The sequence below is a fragment of the Arvicanthis niloticus genome, chromosome 12 (genome assembly GCF_011762505.2).
Source record: "Arvicanthis niloticus isolate mArvNil1 chromosome 12, mArvNil1.pat.X, whole genome shotgun sequence".
In the NCBI taxonomy this organism is placed as follows: domain Eukaryota; kingdom Metazoa; phylum Chordata; class Mammalia; order Rodentia; family Muridae; genus Arvicanthis; species Arvicanthis niloticus.
In genome coordinates this window covers 8,780,241-8,801,082 of record NC_047669.1, presented here as the reverse complement: position 1 = coordinate 8,801,082, position 20,842 = coordinate 8,780,241, and the positions used below count along the sequence as shown (strand labels likewise).

Here is a 20,842-nt window from a genome sequence, read left to right as displayed (position 1 = left end):
GGGTTTTTTTTTTTCCCCTGTCTTTATTTGGCTTTGGTATGAAGGCAATACTGGCTTTGTAGAAGGATTTATAAGTGTTTCTTTTTTTCCTTGTTCTATGGATCCATTTCAGAATTATTGGTGTTAGCTTTTTATTTGCAGATATGGTTGAGATCTCCAGTCAGTTCGTCCGATCTGGGATTTCTCCTTGTAGGCTCTTACTACTGTTTCACTCTTGTTGCTTGTTATAGATCTGCGTGGGTTACTATCTCACTTTTTGTTTAATTTTGCTAGGTCATATGCATCCTGAAAATTCATCCACTTTCCAGTTTTGTAGAATATAGCTTTTAACAGTATGTCTTGGTATTCTGAATTTAATTGACACATTTTAGTGTCTCTCCTTTAATCTCTGGTTTTATTAATTTGGATCCCTTATGGCGATGGTCTCCCAGTTCTGCCTGTCTTTACAAACTCATCATGTCATTGAATATTTTCATTTTTCATTTTTGTTTTATTGGTTTTTGCCCTACCTAATTTTCTCTTTCCATCTATCATTTTTGGGATCGTCTGTTCTCATTTTTTTAAAGTATTAAGGCAGATCATTAGTTATTTGAGAACATGCCTGTCTTGAGTTAATTTGGGGTGTGTGTGTGTGTGTGTGTGCCATTTCCTCATTGCACGCTTGGACCTCCCTTCTCCAGTAGAGCGCTCTGGCTTCCTGCACATCACGTCATCTCTTCCTCTGTGAGCAACAGCACACAACCTTTAGCATCAGTAAAACTACCAGTAACCCAATGCTGAAGTTTAAACTCCCTTGAGCACCTTTGTCTTCAAGCTGCATAGTCACACAGTGCTGGATGGTCTCGGCCCTAAGCTCAGATGTTCCGAAAAAATAGTTTTCCCTGTGTGGTTACCAGCTTTGATCATTCATTTCTGATCAAAGGGGGAAGCTAGAGTTGCTAGTCTTTGTTCACATAGCCAATCATTCATAAATATTCATACTTCACTCCTGGGGGAAGCTTTGCCATTTCTCTTAAGCCTGGTCCATATGGGTATCAGCTTTGCCACATTGTTCCATGAGTCAGTTGACTCACAACATGGCCAGGCCAAGATCAGAGTCCATGTTCACTCTGGCCGCCATCCACTCAGGACGTCTTCCACTCCTGCAGGTTTCAAAGCCCCCTAATTGAATGGACGGAACACGAACATCTCCCTGCTTTGGCTCGGGTGACATGCATCGACCATGTAGACCCTCCATTGGGTCAACTTGTGAACTGCTCAGAGAACTGAGCAATCTCATTACAAAGGACTGTGTCCAGTTCCTTCCTTAAGTGCTGTTTGAAATCCTGCACAGCCAGCTCACACGTTTCCCCCTCTCGTGGAGCCCCCTCCGGAGCGTTACTAATCTCTCTGGAGCTCTGCTTTCTGCCACGTGTCTTTCATCTTTCTTCCTTCTGTAAGAATAAAACTCCTCTAAAAGTCGCCCTTACTCTTTGAATTCATGAGATGAAGACACAGACCCACTAGCAACCCAGTTATGCACACCCAAGGACACTCTTCCCCATTTCAGTACCAGACCGGACTTACCACAGAATATGTTAATCTTAGTTTCAAGCACTTCTTGATGTTTTTTTATTTCTTTTTAATAGACAGAAGCTGTCAAGATTGGTCCAAGTGACCAGCTCAGCTACTAGATTGATAGCTGTCAGATGTAGCCCAGGATGGACAGGGTCTGAGGCTAGATTGGAGTGCTATCTATTATTTTCACAGTCCCTGAGTCTAGCTAGGCTGTGAGTACCATTTCTACCAAAAGTCCCATCACAGTCAGTAGCAACTGTTGTTTTTGAAGAAGATGTAGGAACTGTCAATCAAGAGCCCATATTTTCCTGATGTAGTGAGTTGCTTGCTTTAACTGCCAAACAACTGCTCAGGGAAACTGTCTTTCATCTGTAAATGCCCTGAGGAGACTTTACTCCAATTATGGGGGCCCCAAGGAGACTTCACTGAAGCCACAGAGACCTCTGCAGTTGTCATGGCTGCTGCATCTGTCCCAAAGGCCACAATTTTAATAACTACTGCCTTAGAAGTTTTTCAGCCATTATCCCTGTAGATAGCACCCTACTGTGGCTCTGGAGGATGTGCCATTGATGACAACCTTGGATGATCCCACCCCATGGCCTTTCCATATGTCTCCACTTGCAGGAGTCTCACTGCGGCCCAGAAAGAACACCTCCTCACCCAAGACCCCAAGGATAAGCAGGCTTGGTGCACCTTTGCAGAGTACAATGACTAAGCTAAACGTGGAGGCTGTGCGCCTGCGCGCCTGGCTGTCTAAGCAGCCATCTTCCAATTCGCCTCAGGGCAGTTTGAGAGACCTGTGCACTGCCTCTCCATGCTGCCATATAGCTTCAATAAAGCTTACTGCCACGGGTATTGCATACCTGGAGGTCTTTTAAGCAGTGTAGACCAAGACGGTTGCACAAGAGAGACTGCTAGCTCCAAGCACATCTCGAAGGTAGCAAGGTGGGGGTTGGGGGTGTTTGAAGATGTCTTCAGAGTGGCTGCGGGCAGAGACTGTTGAAGGGGGAAGAGAAGGATACGACCTGCAGAGACCTGAGACTCAGGAAGGCCAGGATTGTGGAAGAGCTGCAGGCTCCAACTGCTGGAAGCGGTCCATCCAAAGAGCTGCTGAAGGGCCTGCAGGAATGGCTGGAACCAAGCTGCTGGCATCCCGTGTGTGCAGGGACACTAGGTGCCGAGGGCTACTGGCACCTGGAAGTTTGGAGTGGTAACTGCTAAGAATTGAAGGCTGTTGCTGTTCCATGTGTGGGGCTGCCAGCGCCCAAGGAGCCACTTTACATGTTCCTGATTTCTAAGAAGAGTCGGGAAAGGACCTTCATCCAGTTGGTGACAAGGATGGTCAAATTCAGGCTCTCCTGTTTGCTAGGCAAATGTTCTACCATCAAATAAACCCTTATACCTTCTGGTTTATTAATTTGCCATCTGGTAGTAATGTATGGTTCAATTATGAGAATTAGACATAACACAATACATTGTAGTATTGCCAACTACCTTGATCATAATTGTTTTTGTAGCCTTGATAAGCCAAACTCCTAGCAATTAAGACTTAACAAAAATAGCTTAACAATTGATCTCAACTTCTAATATTAGAATGTTAGGTATTGCCTTACCCATAGAGATACAGCAGGAACAGGAAGAGAAGATTATGTATGGAAATACCTCTGATGTGATATAAATCTAAGCATCTTTTACTCCTTTGGTCACAAAGGAGATGAGGCAGGCAGTGAGGTGGGGAAGGAGGGTTTCTCTGGCTAGTGCTTTGTTCCATGTGTTGGAAGGGGTTAAGAGAGAGGGAGGCATCACTCCATTACAGGCTCAGCACTGTGTGTTCTGAGCTATAGCAGACGTCAGGGTGTCATTCTGCCGAGCTCATTCGATCTCAGCGCATAGCAGGTTATGTGTCGACGACTTCTGCTTATTTCTAAGATATTGAAGATGAGGAAGGTAGTTGATAGAATGCTTGGCTGGCATGCAAGGGTTCAGATCTATCACAAGTCTGTAATCCCAGCTCCTGGGAGGTAGAGGAAGAGGGTCAGAAGTTCAAGGTCATCCTTGGATACATTGTGAGTTTTAGGCAGCCTGGGCTCCATGAGCTCTGCCTCAAAGAAACAGTTAGGGTAGGGATGAATACATCATCAGGTCATCTGTGGGCCTAACGACCCTTTTTTTTTTTTTTTTTTTTTTTTTGTTTTGTTTTTCGAGACAGGGTTTCTCTGTGTAGCCCTGGCTGTCCTGGAACTAACTCTGTAGACCAGGCTGGCCTCGAACTCAGAAATCCGCCTGCCTCTGCCTCCCAAGTGCTGGGATTAAAGGCGTGCGCCACCACCGCCCGGCTTTAACAACCCTTCTTGATGTACAGATTGACATAATTTCTTCATGAACTTTCTTGGGTTTTGACAAAACTAGGCAGAACAGATACATACATTAAAACATTGTAATTTATTTATAACAAAATGCAATTTAGGATGCATCTCTGGTTAGTTTCTAGAAACCGTTTTATATTCTGTGGGAGGGGGCATATGGAGGCTAGAAGGTTGACAGCAGGTGCTCTCTACCTTATTTTCTAATCAGAACTTCATTTATTATTGTTCATGTGCACATGCATGTGTTGGTGCACATACATCTTGTGTATGTGGGCGCACATGCCGTGACATGCACATAGAAGCCGTAGAACAGGCTCTCTTCTTCCACGTGTACCTAGGTTCTCTGACTTAAGCTTAAGTCACCGGGCTTACACAGTGGGTGCCTTTACCCACTGATCTATCTTGCTGGCCTGTTGTACCATAATTTTGGAGACAGAGTCTCTGAGCTGACCCTAGAGCCCAGCAGTTAATCTAGGTGTGCTGTTATGGAAGCTCTAGGAATCCTACTGTTTCTGCCTCCCCAGCTCTGAGACTATAGACATATGTTGGAGCGCTCTGCTTCCCCACCCCCTTTTATAAATGTAGGTTCTAGAAATTGACTCAGGTCATCATGCTTGCGGAGCAGTGGATTTACTGGCTGAGCCGCCTCCCCAGCTCTTCAATTGTATATTCTTGTGGTAGCTTATAAATGTCATAGAGGTATAAAACCTGCTGTCACCAGTTAGAATCTCTTGGTAAATTTTGCCTGTTGTTTGGATCTTAAGTGTCTGTCAAAGGCATGTGTGTTAAAGTCTTAGTGTGACCTTTCACAAGTACGGTCTAGCAGGAAGTCTTTGAATGTTGCAAGCGTGCCTGAAAGGCTGTCATGAGTCTTGTGGTAGCTAATCTTGATTATCAACTTGACAACGGGATTTGGGATCACTATAGCAACAAATCTCTAGGCATATCTGAGTGATTATCTAGATTGATTTAATTGTGGTGGGGAGAATCCTTCTAAACTGTAGCACCATTGCATGGGTTAAGGTCAGGCATCTTGTTGCAGCAATGAGAAAGTAATTCAGAAAAATTGGTACTGAGAAGTAGGGTCATTTGCTAGGATAAACCTGGCCATGAGGTTTGTAGAACTTCAGAACTGGTTTGCATGAGGCATGCAGCTGAGTTTGGAACTTGGGGCTGGAAAAGTCCTAGAGTTGTGTAAGCAGAGCTTACTGGGACATTGTGATGGGAGTTTGGAAGACTAATGCCAAGAGAAATGCAGACAGTGGAGGCCAAGATCTTGAGGTTTCAGAGGAGAAAAAAAAGACTCCTTAAGGACTGGACTAGGGTCATTCCTGTTATATCCTGGCAAAGAATCTGGCTCCACCCTGCTTGTATCCTGAGAACTTTAGTGATATTAAATTTAAAGGTAATGTACTAATGTGCTTAGTGGAGGGATCTTCAAGTCAGGATAGCATTCAGGTTGTCATGGTTACTGCTCACTGTTCTCACCCAGGCCTACAGTGACAGCAAAAAGAAGAGCAGCTCTTGGTTGCTGGTAAGATCCCATTGCTGAAAATACTGCACACTGTGCTCACAGGACTTGGAGAAAGCAAGTAGGTACTGAGTAGGAAGCTTACTCCCTAGTGGCCAGCATGCGTGGTATCAGGAGGACTGTCACCAACAGTCATACCCAGCTGTGAACACTGTGAGCTACAATAAAGTATTCCCATGGGTGACATAGTGTCACGAATGTTTTGGAAGTAACCAACCCTTTTCTAATTGGTGTTAGGAGCTACTCCACAGGAGGACACATCCAGCCAAGAGCGCATGGCTTCCTTGTTCTTTTCAAAGTCTTTTAACTGAGGTTCCTCTGCCTTCAGTGTTAGAGTAATATTCTAGCTTTGTGATTTGATTTTGGTTTGTATTGAGTCTGTTGGTCATTAGGTGGAGATTTGATATTCATTTAAGTATCCTGAAGCTCTGTTGTTAGGTGTTCTGTACATAGAGGACGGTATATCTCCTGGTCATTTGACCCTCATAACTGCAGAATGCTTTTTATTCCTGGGTAATATCTTTGCTCTAAAACTACTTTTACATTAATTTGGTAATTCCATCATTCTTTGAAATCATGTCTCTCTGTTTCATTTTTTTGATAGCTTTTCTTCTTGATAATTGGTGTCTTTTATATTTAAAGTGGGTTTCTAAGAGAGAGTATACTATTGGGTCTTGCCTTTGTAGATATTCTCACATCATGACTAAAGACTGTGGTTATAACTAAGGAAATAAGCACGATTCTGCTACAAATAAGAAGGGCCTTTTCTAGATAGGATGGCCAGGCAAGGTGCCTATGAAGAGGTCATACTGTACTTGAGAAGGAGCTTGCAGAACAAGAAGAGGAGTTAAAAGTGTGTCACATGAGAGGCTGGAAGGAGACTGGAGTTGTCATCGGGGTATGGGAACGTTCGCAGTAGAAACATCAGCAAAACAGTGGACTCTGAAAGACAAGATGTCACGTGTTTTACGGATAGAGTCAAGGCCAACCTGATGGGAGAGTGGAGCAGATGAGAGAGAATGTAATGAAACTTGGGAAATTACAAGAGCGAGGCCCAGACATGTAGGGTGTTCAAAGGACATTGCTGCAATCTTATGTCATGAGATGACAAATTATTAGAATATTTTACTCTAGCAATCAGAACAGGTATAGGAAAAAAACTGTGCAAAAATTTATTTTAAGAATAGCAAACTTTTTGTTGTTAAGAAAGATAAAAAAACAAGCCCCCCCCCCCCAAAAAAAAAACCCTCTAAGTGACCTGGCTATTGGTTGTCTCTTCAGATTTGTTTGAAAGAATGCATTGCTTTTACTTTAGCCGCTGTTGACATCCCTTTAGTGGTTCCTGCACCCAACATTCCTCTTTACCACTCAGTTTTCATTTTATTCTATTTAAAAGAAAGTTATAAGGTAGAAAAAGGGCAGTCTCGTGATTATATAATTGAGAAACTTTCTATATTCAAGGGGTATAATTGTTAAAACCTCATTAATAAGTTCACCATCTCATGACACTGACTTTATAAAAAGATGTAACTATTGTAAGGCTGGGCATGGTGGAGCATGCCTTTATTACCAGGCAGGTAGATCTCTGAGTTCAAGGCCAGCCTGGTCTACATAGTGAGTTCCACACAGCCAGAGCTACATAATAGAGAGACCCTGTCTCAAAAAAAGAAGAGGAGGAGGAGGAGGAAGAGGAGGAAGAAGAAGAAGAGGAGAAGTAGAAAGAGGAGAAATTATTGTAAATATGTGTTCACTGCATGCTGGGCACCTAAATTTTATAAGATAAACATTAAATTCATGAAATGTGTCAGACAGGTCCTGATAATGTTAGTGGTAGACCTCAGTGCTACACTGTCATCTTTAGATAGGCATTCCAAACTAAAACTCAGAGCTAAAACATCACATAGATTAATTAGTTTTAACAGATATCTACAAGTCATTCCATTTGAAAGGTATGAAATACACATTCTTTTCAGTGGCCTGAAGACTCTCCTCTAAAATTGATCACATTATGAACCACAATGCAAGCCTCAAGAGATAAAAAAATAACTAAAACATTTTTTTGTAGTATCAAATTATAGTGGGATAAAACTAGTAATCAACAGCAAGAGAAACCACAGAGATGACACAAATACTTTGGTACTGAACGATACACATTTGAATGGACAATGTTCTCAAATCAAATGAAAATGAAATAACAATTCACTAGAGCCACTGATACAGCTAAGCTGTTCTCAGAGAAGGGCTTATAGCTACAACCATGCTCAGAGAAGGGCTTATAGCTACAACCATGCTCTCAGAGCAGAGCTTCTAGCTGCACCCATGTGCTCTCAGAGAGGAGCTTATACCTATAATCGTGTGCTTTCAGAGAAGGACTTATAGCTACATCCATGTGCTCCTGGATAAAGGCTTATAGCTACAGCCACATGCATTAAGCATCATGGAAGTAACCTCAGGATGCACCTCAGACTTTCAGAAAAAGAAGCCGAGCCAAAGGCAATAGGAGGGAAGAAATGAGTAAAATAAATTCAAGAAGACTAATATAATCAAAGAGTTGGCTATATATAAAAACAACATTACAGATCCTTACCCAAACTACCCAGAAGAAAGAGGGCACCTAACTTAGTTACTTTTTTTTTCTATTGCCAGGAAGAGACACCATAACCAAAGCAAATTCAAGAACACATTAAGTGTTGCAAATGTCATGACCAAACTTCACCCCAGGAATTCAAGAAGGTTCAACATACACAGATCAATAAATATAAAAAATAATGTGTGTATAAGAGAGAGAGACAGAGACAGAAAGACAGAAAGAGACACAGAGAGAAACAGAGACAGACAGACACACATGCAGAAAGAGAGAGAGAGAGCAATTCCTCTGAACTCTGGAAGAAGATAAGGAAGGTGCCTACTCTGCTGTTATCAGCATAGTGTTTGAAGACTTGGCTTGTGCAATAAGACAAGATTAAGAAATAACAGAAATATTGATAGGAAGGAAAAGATGACATTATTTTGGGCATGCAAGACCTTAGCACCTTACTAAAAAATTCGGAGTTTGATAAACAAATATGTCCATATTTGATTCCATTTTATTATCTTTGCAGATCGTGTATTGGTCAGTATCCTGGCTGGTTCTTTTGTCACCTTGACATAAGCTAGAGTCATCTTAGAGGAAGGAAACAAAATTGAGAGAATGTCACCATAAGATTTACCTACAAGCAAGCCTGTAGGGCTTTTTTTTTTTTTTTTTTATGATGATTTATGTATAAGGACCCAGCTCACTATGGGTGGTACAACCCTGGGAAAGTGGTCCTGGGTTCTATAAGGAAGCAGCCTGAGCAAGCTATGAAGGGCAAGCCAGTAAGCAGCACTCTTCCATGGCCTCTGCCTTGAGTTTGTGGCCTGAGAGTTGTAAGCTGAAATGCTTTTTGGTCATGGTGTTTTATCACAGCAATAGCATCTGTGAGACCATGAAAGGATAGCTTGGTTTCTGGTGGAGCACTGGCTAGAGATGGCTGGAGACTCTGCAAGGGAAGGCATATATTTTGCCACACTCCCAGACTCCAGGCTCCTGACATGCGGGCCAAAGACCTCCATTGGTCCACACCTTTCAGTCATGTAGGGCAACGCTCCTACCAGCCCCTCCCAAAGAGAGGTCTGTGTCATCTAGCACAGGTAGAGGGTGTGACTACAAGTCTCAGGGCCTCAAGAAATCTCCATATTAATGAGATACCTAAGGGCCAGAGGGTGTAGCCAATTAAGCGTTCCTACCAGACCCTCTTCCCTCCCTATTTAACTCAGGTCTGCCCTGAAGAACGTGGGGGTACAGCTCATCCACTTTCTGCCTTGACAATAAACCTTTTAAAACCATGGACTTCCTGAGTCTTTGGGGCCCTGCCGTGGGGAACCGTGGAGAAGGATTAGGTGACTACCAAGCCACCGAATCTCCTGCTAGAAGACTTCTCTATGATCTCAACGCGAAGGCCGCCAGTTCAAGCAAGCTAGCTGACCCAGACAAGTGAGTGCGGTAACCAAGAGTCTCTCATCCCTTGGGGCACCGCTGGAGCTTCTCTCCCTCTCACTTCTCTCGGCTGTGCTGCTGGCAGGTCCAGCCCGAATGCCCTAGTGTCTCAGCTCCTCTGCAGCTCCCAGCTGTGTCTAGGAGCCCAAGGACAGAGACCACCGGTCTCCCAGTCAGCCTCTTCGTCCTGGAGAGCCCCACTCAGGAGCTCTGCCCCTGCGGGACTTCAGGCTGAGACCTCTCTAGGCGGGGCGGAGCCCCACGGCTCCTCAGCCCAGCCTGGCTCTGCATAGAGGGAACTCAGTCAAATTCTCGTGCTTCTGCCTCCCTGAGCCGTGGCAGACAAAACAAGAGGAATAGGGAGAAAAGATTGGTCTATAGCATTCTGCAAGACTGACAGGTATGGGGTAGCAGCGGAGCCCAGGAGAGCCTGCCTGGGAAGGGCGTGGAAGCTGCAGCTCTCCTGTGTTGGCAGCCAGAGCTTCCCTTCTGTTCTGTTCTTAGGCAGATTAGACTCTGCCTGTCCAGGCAGAAGGCCGTCTACTTACCAAAGCTCACTGGCCTGAATGTTAATTGTGTCCAAAACCATTTCCCAAGTTGACATAAAATTAACCGTCATTACCTACTGAGCTGCAATATGACTGGTTGGCTGGATTTCCAAAAACGTTTACTTTGAGGGAAAGTTTTTTTTTTTTTTTTTTTTTTTTTTTTTTTTTGTCTTCATCACATTTTGTGAGCCTTTGTAATTTTGTGGCAAAGCTATAGATTTTTCTGAGTTATTAGCCTTCTCAGAGGACTCTAAGAGATAATTGTTTTGAATAAGAATGAGGTCCACTTCTTCCAACAAAACAACAAAAGCCTCATTAATCCCTTTGCTTGAAAAAATCCTGTAGTCTCACCTGCCTTCTAGAGTCATGGCTGCAGGAACTCTGGGAAGCCTGTGTGGGTCTTCATTAGCGACTTAGTTTTTAATCCTCAGTTGGTGCTTTCAAAAACAGCAGGGGACCGCTTAGGGCCTCATTTGTAGCCAGACTGCCCCTGGGATGGCATGATTTGCTTGGATTAACCCAGGCTCATCCTGAGCAAATGCACCTGCTGGCGTGTCCTTTCTGTGGGGCCTGTGGCTTTCTCTCTCTGTGAGGTTCATATTTGTTCCAGTAAGGGCCACTTTCTCTCATCCTTTCAAGTGATAATTTTCACACATACAGAAAAGAATCTTATGTAGCTTTGAAAATCCCTGTGGTCATGTTTCCACATCTCTGGTACATCCAGACTAAAACTCTCCAAATACCGCTGTGGTTGAGCATTTTCACAGGCCCAGTGTGGACTGGGCCTCGCAAGGCCATCCCAGGCCAGCCACCTCCTTGATGCTGCTCCCTCTGCATTGGGCAGAACTCGCTTATAAAGCAGGGTGCAGTCTTTAGTGTAGGCTTTGAGCACCCAGCAGGCAGCTCTTCCCAGTCCCTCCTCGGGGTCTGTTCTAGCCTTTGGGAAGAAAACCTTAGGCAGCCTTGGCCCAGCCTCGGTGCTTAGCTGTCATTCAGAAAGTGTGGCACATTACTCGGGCTTCATACTGATGCCTTTCATCCTGGAGTAAAGATGAACATTCTCGGCTACTCTAAAGGATGAATCCAGGGTCTTATTTGTTCAGGAAGCATTTGTAGTTTTGCATGGTATTGTTTGGTGAAGAGACTAGCCAAGTGTATCCAGTATATTCAATATAAGATTCCTTTGGTTTTCTTAACTCTTTGTCATTTATTGTTGATAAATTAAACTTAATTAAAACTATTAATTTCTTATTTGTCCAGTTTTAAGCATCTAAAATGTTATTGTACTTAGTGTGTAGCATTCATCCCTCATTAATATAGGTTCCAAATATATTGAAGACCCCCATACTCGGGAGACCCTTCCTCAAGTCTCAGATCACTACCACCCAAAGATCACAAGAAACCATACCTGGATGCAATCAGCAGAGGCTTTATTAGGGAAGTAAGCCGGCGGTCAAAACTGCCCAGAGTGGTGGGTTAAAGGGTCTTTTATAGCATGGGGTGGGGGAAGGAAGGCATTTTTTCGGGCTTACACATGAATGGTTGCATTTTTGCGTGGTTACACATGATTGGTTGTTTTACAAATTTTGAACATAGCACTGGGAAGACCAAGGGAGGGGTAACCAAGAACAGTGGAACACTTCAGAGAATCTAGCCCAAATGATCTAGAGTCATGTGAAAATCACTCTGCACACACATTCTTCTCAAAAATGTGGTTTTTACCATGCCATTGTGTCCTATCCTGCCATTTACCAACTATTTCAGATTAACTATCTTCAGGCTATAGCCCCACCTAGGTGGCAGCATCTTTTATCTGTGGTCAGGAATGTGTCTTCCTGCCTTGGGCCTCCCCCACCCATAGGTGGGAGAGGCTTGAGGAATGTAATCCAGCGAGTGTCCTTCACCTGGAATGTGAAGGCCTGAAATCTTATTTTCAGTTCCGAGTTCTGTAAGGTGAAAAATCTACACATATTTCATAAAATGGCCTTTATAATTTTTCACTCTACAATATAAACTGGAAAGTTTTTTTTGTTGTTGTTGTTGGTTTAGCTTTGAAGTGCTGGGATTGGAGTCCAGGGCTTTACACAGGCCGGACAGGGGTCCTACCCCTGAGACACATTCCCAGCCTAAACTGCTGTGTTTCTCAGTAGATAGTCAGAAAATGACTACCTGCTAGAAACCCACCTGTAAGGGTCCATAATTTGCTGAAGAATGATATCTTGGACTCAGGTCGTATGGAATAGCAACGAGCATTTCATTCTGCAGAAGTCCAGCATGCTGGGGTCTACCATTACCAAAATGGAGGCACCCCAGTGAGCTTGCAAGCCTGATTTAAAGCACATTAGGGGAATTCCAGGGAGTGGTAGGTGACCTTTATCTTAATATGTTGGCTCTATCTCTAGGGACATTCCAGAACCATTGATGGAGTGGGGGGCTGGAAACTGTTGCTGGGGAAGTCTGGAAACTGCTATTGACCCATTGTCCTTGCCTCAGGCCAGGTGGTAGAGCAGTTTCTGATGGCAGCCTGGGTTTTTTTCAGTAACTGACTTGCCTGGACTTGCCCAGTTCTTGAAAACAGAGATTTAGGCCTAGTCTCCTGAACTGCCAGTTTGGAGTCAGCCTATCTCACCACCCTTTCATGGGTATTGAACCATTTTGCTTCCAATCAAGCAACGGAGACCACAGATTGAATAAAGAGGGCATTTCATCTAACTAAAGGTCTATTCGGTGGTCTAAGATTAGGGTATATGAGGAAGGCATCTGTGGTTCCTGGGGACACTAGGATAAGGTCACAGGAAGTGACGTCAGAGTGCTATCCATTATGTCTGAGCACCCAGCCTTTCTTCTGTACTTCTGGCTATGGATTGACTACACAGCGTGTGCTGCAGGAAAGCCTCCTTATACAAAGGCCCAGTCACATCTGCTTTTGGTGGCTCTGTCTGGGCTTCTCTGTCCTCGTGTAGTGGTTAAATGGACAGTGAAGGGACACACTAGTTAGCTTGTAACAACTAACTCTGTTACTTCTTGCCCATAATTCTTGGGACGTCTCCAGTGGCATCAATTTTTAAATGGACTAACCTAACTACAGGTTATAAGAGAAAAATAAAGGTAATTATTACATCTGATTGGGAAAAAACACAACAGCATGATAAATATATTTTCTCTTTTTTGTTTTTATTTATTTTCTTTCTTTTAAAAAAATTTTAAAAGCTTTTTATTGGTTATTTTATTTATTTACATGTCAAATGTTGTCCCCCTTCCCGGTCTCCCCTCTGCAAACCTCCCATCCCCCCCCCCCCACTTTGCCTCTAATAGGGTGCTCTCCCACCCACCCACTCCCACCTCACTGCTCCAGCATCCCCCTATGCTGGGGCATCAAGCCTCCACAGGACCAAGGGCCTCCCCTCTCATTGATGTCAGATAAGGCAATGCTCTGCTACAAAATATATTTTCTCTAGTTAAGGACTATATAATTTATACCCATAAATGGCAATAGTTTGGTTTAAAAATATATCTCGGTGATAGAGTATGTTTTATTAATATGACTTTTTCATTAAAAATTTTTACTTAATTTAAACACTTTTAAATTAGATGTATGCATTTTATTTTATATGTATGAGTATTTATATGTACATGTATTTTGCATACATGTATGTATGTGCACCACATGCATGCTCTATACTTAAGGAGGTCAGAAGAGGGCATTACTGGAATTACAGATAGTTGTGAATCACCGGGTATGAACTGGGAATAAAACCTCTGTCCTCTACGAGAGTAACAAGTACTCTCAACTGCTGAGCCGTCTCCCCAGCCCCTGATTTTTAAAGCATAAAGTTCCAGAATACTATATTAGTTTGTATGGTTTTTGAAAATGAGGTCCATGAATAATGAACAGACATGGCATCTATAAAAAAAAATAACCTTTAACAGAGTTATATTTAAAACGCAGCACACACTTCCTGAGCCCTGCTGAGCTGCGTTAAGCACAAACACTCCAGATCTTACTGTTCCTGAGTCAGCCTGTTGAGTTAGTGCCTGTTTCTTATGAATCTCTGTGCTTTCATTCACAGTGCAATAAAGAAGCATGGTAGATGTCTCCGGCCTGTTTCCCCAGCTTTGGTTGTCAGTAGTTCCTGTCTGTTGAATGAGTGGCTTTGGGTAACATCGCTGGAGGTCTGCAGAAATCTAGAGCCCTGTGCTGGAGGCATGGCAGAGAGCCACCGGCGGACTGCCAGGCTCAGGTTTGGCTTTACTGCCCACTGAAGGATCAAATTTCTTTGTTTATAAATGGAGTTTCCAAACTGCAGATTTCATCTGCTGTCCAGTTTGGTGACTTGGGCTCTGTAAGTGGCAGAAATGGTCTTATAAAATGTCTGTAAGGTTGAGGCATGTTATTTAGAAGATTGGCAACAGGGCTGACCAGTTTTAGTGTTCCTGAGGTCATGCACACAGCCTTTCCCACCCTGTTCAGTCCTCTTTCCCCCCACATCTGCTATTCTGAGTGTATCTTCCTCCACTGCAAATGGACTTTCTCTGAACATGTGGTTTTTATGTTTCTTGCCAACCCCAGTGACCAATCCTGCAGAAAGGACTCACTCAGCTCTGGTCTATAACCACTACTCTACCCTACCAGTTCTTCAGATAAGTAGGACTTTCTGAGTAAATGAAAGAGGTAGGCATAGTCACTATACAAAACCCTGATTTGCCCACTGCTCTGGCTTCATTTTTCTTGCTGTGATAGAATATCCTAACCAAAAGCAACTTAGGGAAGGAAAATATTTATTGGTTTACAACTCCAGGTCACAGTCTATCATTGAAGGGAAGTCAAGGCAGGATCTCACACAGCCAGTCACATCATATCCATAGCCAAGAGCAGAGAGAAACTAATGTGGTCCTGTTGCCTCCTTGAACACTCAGCCAACTTTCTTCACTAATATATAGTTAAGAGCTCAGCCTAGGGAATGGTGCCACCTATAGTGGGCAGGGTCAATCAAGGTAATCTCCTACAGGCTGGCTTGGTCTACACACTTCCATAAGTAAGATTCTCTTCCTATGTGTCAAGCTGACAATTAAAACTACCCTGTCTAGCTACCGAAAAGGAAATAGAAGCTGAGGAGTTCTTACTCTGTACCACCTCTATGTGGCCTATTTTAGCTGAACTTAATTATATAGCACTATGATTCTGAACTCTGACTAACTGGAATCGCCTGTGTCCATGTATTCAAAGGGTTCTGTTGTGCCAGTTTATGCAGCAGGGTGGCTTTTTGGCACTCCACCTATCATGGTAAGGAAAAGTTTTACTCTTTTTGAATAATCTGGGTAATAAGACTGGTCGTGGCCAACGGGGGGGTGGGGGGAGAGTCTGCCACTTTGCTGCTCTCCTTATCATGTCTTGCTCAACCACACTTCTTCACGAGTGGGACTTCTGCATAAGGCAGGCCATCTCCCTCCTTGTCCCCAGGTCCTAGCTTTCCTTCAGTTTATAGTCGGTGCTTTCTGTGGGGCTCATTCAGCCTTTGCTTTTCTCTGAACACTACGCATAGTTTGTAGCCACGGCTCTTGGCTTACCTCTCCTGCAGCATGTGCGGATGTTGTGTTGGTTGGATGATCTCCCTCAGCCCAACACATGAGTTTTCAGAGGTGTGTGTGTGTGTGTGTGTGTGTGTGCAGACGCGCACACACACCCCTTAAATCCCAGAGGGCCACAAAACTAGGTTTCATGAAAGTTCAACAGTCTGAAGAGTGCAGCGTTTCACCATCCCTGTCAGTGGCTGCAGGGAATCCCTAAGTGAGCTGGGCATCCCCTATATGTTTGGCAGGCCCCACTGGTTGCTGTACTTTAGAGGAGTTGAGGTGTGGCCTACAGTGGCAGGGATTACAGAAGTCCATTGTTAAAGGGCTTGCCCTGTGTAGGTTGCTTTGTGGTGCTTGCTTTTACAAACAAGGAGAGTGGCAAAGCAGCTGAGTCCCCCTCCCCCCCACGTCCATGACCAGTCTTATTACCCATCCATCCTTACCTGTTTGACTGCAGGCCAGAGAAGGGTGTAGTTTGATGGTTGATACCTGACTGGGGTTTTAGTTAGATTTGTCTGAGGCCTTCAGTGAGAGAGGTGGTGGCGGAAGACCAAGGCAGGTGTGGTTGCTTTCTCTTTAGAACCTGCTGTCTAGCTACCAACATCCCCTCAGTGCTACACTGTCTGGCCCCCACTACTCTTTTAATCCAACTACTTAAGGCCTCCTCTGTTCTTTTGCCCCCATGCTGAGGTGACATGCACTGAGTTCCACCTCCCGGATGGACGGATGGATGGCATCCCTGACTGCACAGGCCAATCAATAGCACAGGTGCAGCTCCGTGTGGCTCATTTGGCTGAGCCTTCTCAATCTGCCAGCACTGCTCTTAGTAGTTTGTAACTAAGTCTTTTCCTATGGTGAGTTGTTGAGTGGGATCTTTCCCGATTTGCATACACAGTGGCTCAGAGGCCAGTCACAGCCCTGTGGTTTAAACCATGTCCCCAGTGCCTGGCACACAGTTAAGGTTAACTTTATTAGTATTAAAGTAGGTGTGGGCACAAGTGCAGAAAGTGGGGTGTCACAGTGCCAGGTCAGACTGTCAACCGTAGGACTCTGCATATGGGGTATAGCAGAGTCTCAGAGGTCTGAGGCTGGTCACATGGTGGCCTGACAATGTCTATAAACAAGAAAGGTAGAAACTTACAGTGTCCTGGGCACCAAGCTGAGGCTTGGAGACATTTTCATGGTGAGTTCGTCAGCATCTGTCTAAACCACTTGTGCACCAGAGAACATCAAATGTAAGAATGTTACAGGAACAGAGGGAGAGCACACTGGGGCCCACTGAGGTGTCTTCAGTCCAGTCTTTGGCCACCTCCTGCAGCTGGCTGCCTTCCTGGGGGGACATCGCCTACTTTATTGCTCTCCACAGCTTAGATGAGAACTTCATAGTCCACCATCTCTTACAGCCTTTTCTTCACTCTCTTCTCTTTCTGGTTCATCAGCATGCCTCTTCTCTCCACCTGCCCACACTCTGAGATCTTCACAGTTCACATGGTACCCACACTGGACACCATGGCCTTGGGCTCCAGGACCCACCCAGCCATAGTCCTGATGTGTGAACCCCACTCTGAACTCACTCTAGCTCTAAAACCAGTCTGGAATAGTCTGCTTGCTGCTACCCAGCTGCAGTGTCCCCAGCCGTGACAGCCCCCGGAGCCCGTTCTCAGCCTGTGTAGAATCCGCCTGCATGTTCCTGTGCTTTACATTGTCCTGCAGTGATTTTGCTTCTTTACATTCTCTTTCAATCCAAATGCTTCCAGAAATACCACTGCATCTTGTGCAGCATTCCCCCCTCACCCCCCCCCCCCCCCCCGTGCCATTTGACTTAGCACAGACAGTGGCTATTCGGTAAGTCCTCGTTCAATAAGTAGATATGCCTGCTGGGCCGTCACACCAGGAATTTGCTTCATATTAAATGGGATCCACTAGTGATGGCATGGGCTGTAAGTAAGAAAGTGGAATGTTGCTTACATTTCTAATTAGGGCTTTGTTTTAGTTAGGGCTTCACTGCTGTGAACAGACACCGTGACCAAGGCAACTCTTATAAGGACAACATTTAATTGGGGTTGGCATATAGTAGGTTCAGTCCATTATCATCCAGGCAGGAACATGGCAGCATCCAGGCAGGCATGGTACAGGAGGAGCTGAGAGTTCTACATCTTCGTCTGAAGGCCTCTAGGAGAAGACTGGCCTCTAGGCAGCTAGGATGAGGGTTTTAAAGCCCGCCTCCATGGTGACACACCTACTCCAACAAGGCTACTCCCTGGGCTAAGCATATTCTAACGACCACAGACTTCAACATACCGGAAAGTCTGTGCTCTTCCATATTCCCCTGGAGCACACAGTGGATACAGATGAGTCCTGTGGGCTGGGTGGAGAGTCCAGTCCGTATAATGCTGCTACTATTCACTTCCGGTGTGGTTTGCCTCTCAGCTCAGTGACAGATACACACTGCAAAAGGTACTGGATGGCATTTCTTGCAGGATATTGAATACCCCGGCCAACAGTTGTGATCCTGATGAAAAGCAAGTGCCTAAGATGGGCATGCAGCTCGCCCAGGCCACCCTGCCTTTCCTCTGCAGATTTAACATCCTAACCATACTTTTGCTTGGGCTAATGTCAAACTTACTCTGCATTCATGAGAGCAGGGTATTTCCTGTGTTAAGGGAGACACACATTTAACAAACACCGACTTCTCTGCAAAGGAAAAAATGCTTGTATTTCTCCCAGAAAATTTAAAAAACAATATCAAGTGTATGGGTATCCACAGAACCAACAGGGAACCAGGAGCACACCGCAGGTTAACGAAGCATGGGAACATAAGTGGGCTGACCACCTCAATTTAGGTATTTTGGTATTGCAGTTTTGTTTTGTTTTCTTCACTTTGTGCTCCATAACCAAGAAAATGAAACAGCTTCAAAAAACTATTTCTGCTGTGTAATCACTCTGTGCTACCTGTGGAGTGTTAGGTGGTGGGTGTGGTCTACTGATGGCTTGTACTGACTCACAGTGAGCTCTGGAGAAGGAAGGGGGCTGCCTCCTCGCTCTAGACACTAGCCTGTCTTAAACATGAGAGAGCCTGACAGTGTGACACTGTCCTGCCCCTGTTTATTCAGGATAACGTCAATCTCTCCATGTGCATCTGAGGTCTCATTGGAAGTGTTGTGAGCAAGTGTCCACAATGTCACTCCTCCAATCAGAAATGTCACCAGTAGAGACTTCCAAAGACTCATGGGAGGTACTTGAGTGGTTTTGATTGGTCTTTGGGAAAATGTTGAAGGAGATTCCTCCTAAAGAAATGAGGTATCTGAAATACATTTTCTACCTGTTGGTAACAATTGTTTGTGTGTGTGTGTGTGTGTGTGTGTGTGTGTGTGCAAGCATTTAATCATGTCCTGTGTTTAGTTTCATTATTTAATAGGGATATCAGTTTTTCTTTTAAAAATTACTAATAAAATTATCTCTTGTTTTCTGGTCAACTTTTAAGTATAGTATAAGTTTGTGGAGTGCAATGTGACATTTCAGTGTGCTAATCAGATTACAGGGACGGATGTGTCTTAGTTATGGTTTTATTGCTGTGAGCAGATGCCATGACTAAGGCAACTCTTATAAGGACAACATTTAATTGGGGCTGGCCTACAGGTTCAGAGGTTCAGTCTATTATCATCAGGGAGAGAGCATGGCAGCCTCCAGGCAGGCATGATGCAGGAGGAGCTGAAGTTCTACATCTTCATCTGAAGGCTGCCAGCAGAATACTGGCTTCCAGGCAGCTAGGATGAGGGTCTTAAAGCCCACACCCACACCTACTCCAACAAGGCCACACTTTCTAATAGTGCCACACTCCCTGGGCCAAGCATATACAAACCACAGGATGTATCGGGTCACCTCAGACATGTTTTTTTTTTTTTGTCTGAGAATTCCATTAGCTATTTTGAAATAGTCAGTTATTGACAACCAGAGTCTACTCCGAGCATCAGAAAACCAGCAGCTTTCATTAGCATCCTCCGCCTGGCTTTTCAGTTTTCTGCTGCTATTAATAGTCCTTGCTTCTGTGAGACCAACTGTTTATCCTCCACATACAAGAGAGACTTTGCCATACCGTCTTCTGCCTTATTTTACTCACCATTACACCACCTGTTGTATTCTTTCATGGCTACATAACGTGCCCCTGGACAGATGTGCACACGTACTCATCGACTGCTGTCGGCTGCCATGTCTTGGGTATTGTGAGTTGTGCTGTCATGAACGTGTGTGCAGCTATCTTCAGCCTTCTGATTTCTAGCTCACTGCATGCGTGTCATCAGCACTGGCATGGTTGGGATCATATAGAAGTTCATTCTTGCCAGGCATGGTGATGTAACACCTTTAATCCCAACACTTAGGAAGCAGAGGCAGGCACAGGCATCTCTGAATTTCAGGCCAGCCTAGTCTATAGAGTGAGTTTCAGGCTAGCCAGGGCTACACAGTGAGACTCTGTCTCAAAAACAAAAAAAAAAAAACAAAAAACGAAAAGCAAAAAAGCCAACACGCAAAACAAAGATGTTCATTTCTACTTGGATTTCATTGCTGCTAGCTGGAGATTGGGCCCAGGCTCTCCCCCAGGCTGAGCATGCGTGCTTCCACAGACATGCACATGCTTCCAAGCAAAGGCTAGCCCTTCATCAGTTTTGATCAGCTGCCTTTGAAATGATTGTTTGAACTTTCCTTCCTTTTAGGAGTTCAGGAGAGCCTTGCTTTTTGGCATCCTCACCAGTTGCTGGTTCTTTTCTTCTCCTTTGATAATGGTCATTCTTGTTGTCGATCTGTGTCCCCAGTGATGAGTGTCATTGGGCACTTTCCCACGTACATGTTGGGTGACATTCATATGGAGCAGCTGTTACCACCATCCATCTTCACGGCACTTTGCAACTTTGCAAACTGAAATTCCTTTCTATAATAGTTGCTTCTTCTGCTCCATCCCTGGAAAACACTCTCTACCTTCTCTCTGTGTGAATTGGACTGCTCTGGGCTTCTTGAATGTGGAATGATCCAGATAAGATAAACATCTTACTGTGACAGACTTAGCACAACGTCCTCCAGTAAGCCATGTTTGGCATGCTGAACGCTCTGTTACACATGCACGTTTTTGCTCTTATGTATCTGCCTGTGGATGAACACTTTTCTGGATAACACTGTTTGTGCAGAGATGTATAGACACTGCTCTGTAAGGCTCTGCCTTCAGTACCTTTGTGTGTGTGTCCAGAAGTGAAAT

The 20,842-nt window shown here is 44.5% G+C and overlaps 1 protein-coding gene across 1 annotated transcript in view; it reads left to right on the top strand.

Moving 5' to 3' along the window:
• The window catches only part of C12H3orf70 (chromosome 12 C3orf70 homolog), a 42,373-nt gene that overhangs the window by 13,592 nt on the left and 7,939 nt on the right, over nt 1-20,842 (top strand). The gene's annotated exons all lie outside the window — the stretch shown is intronic.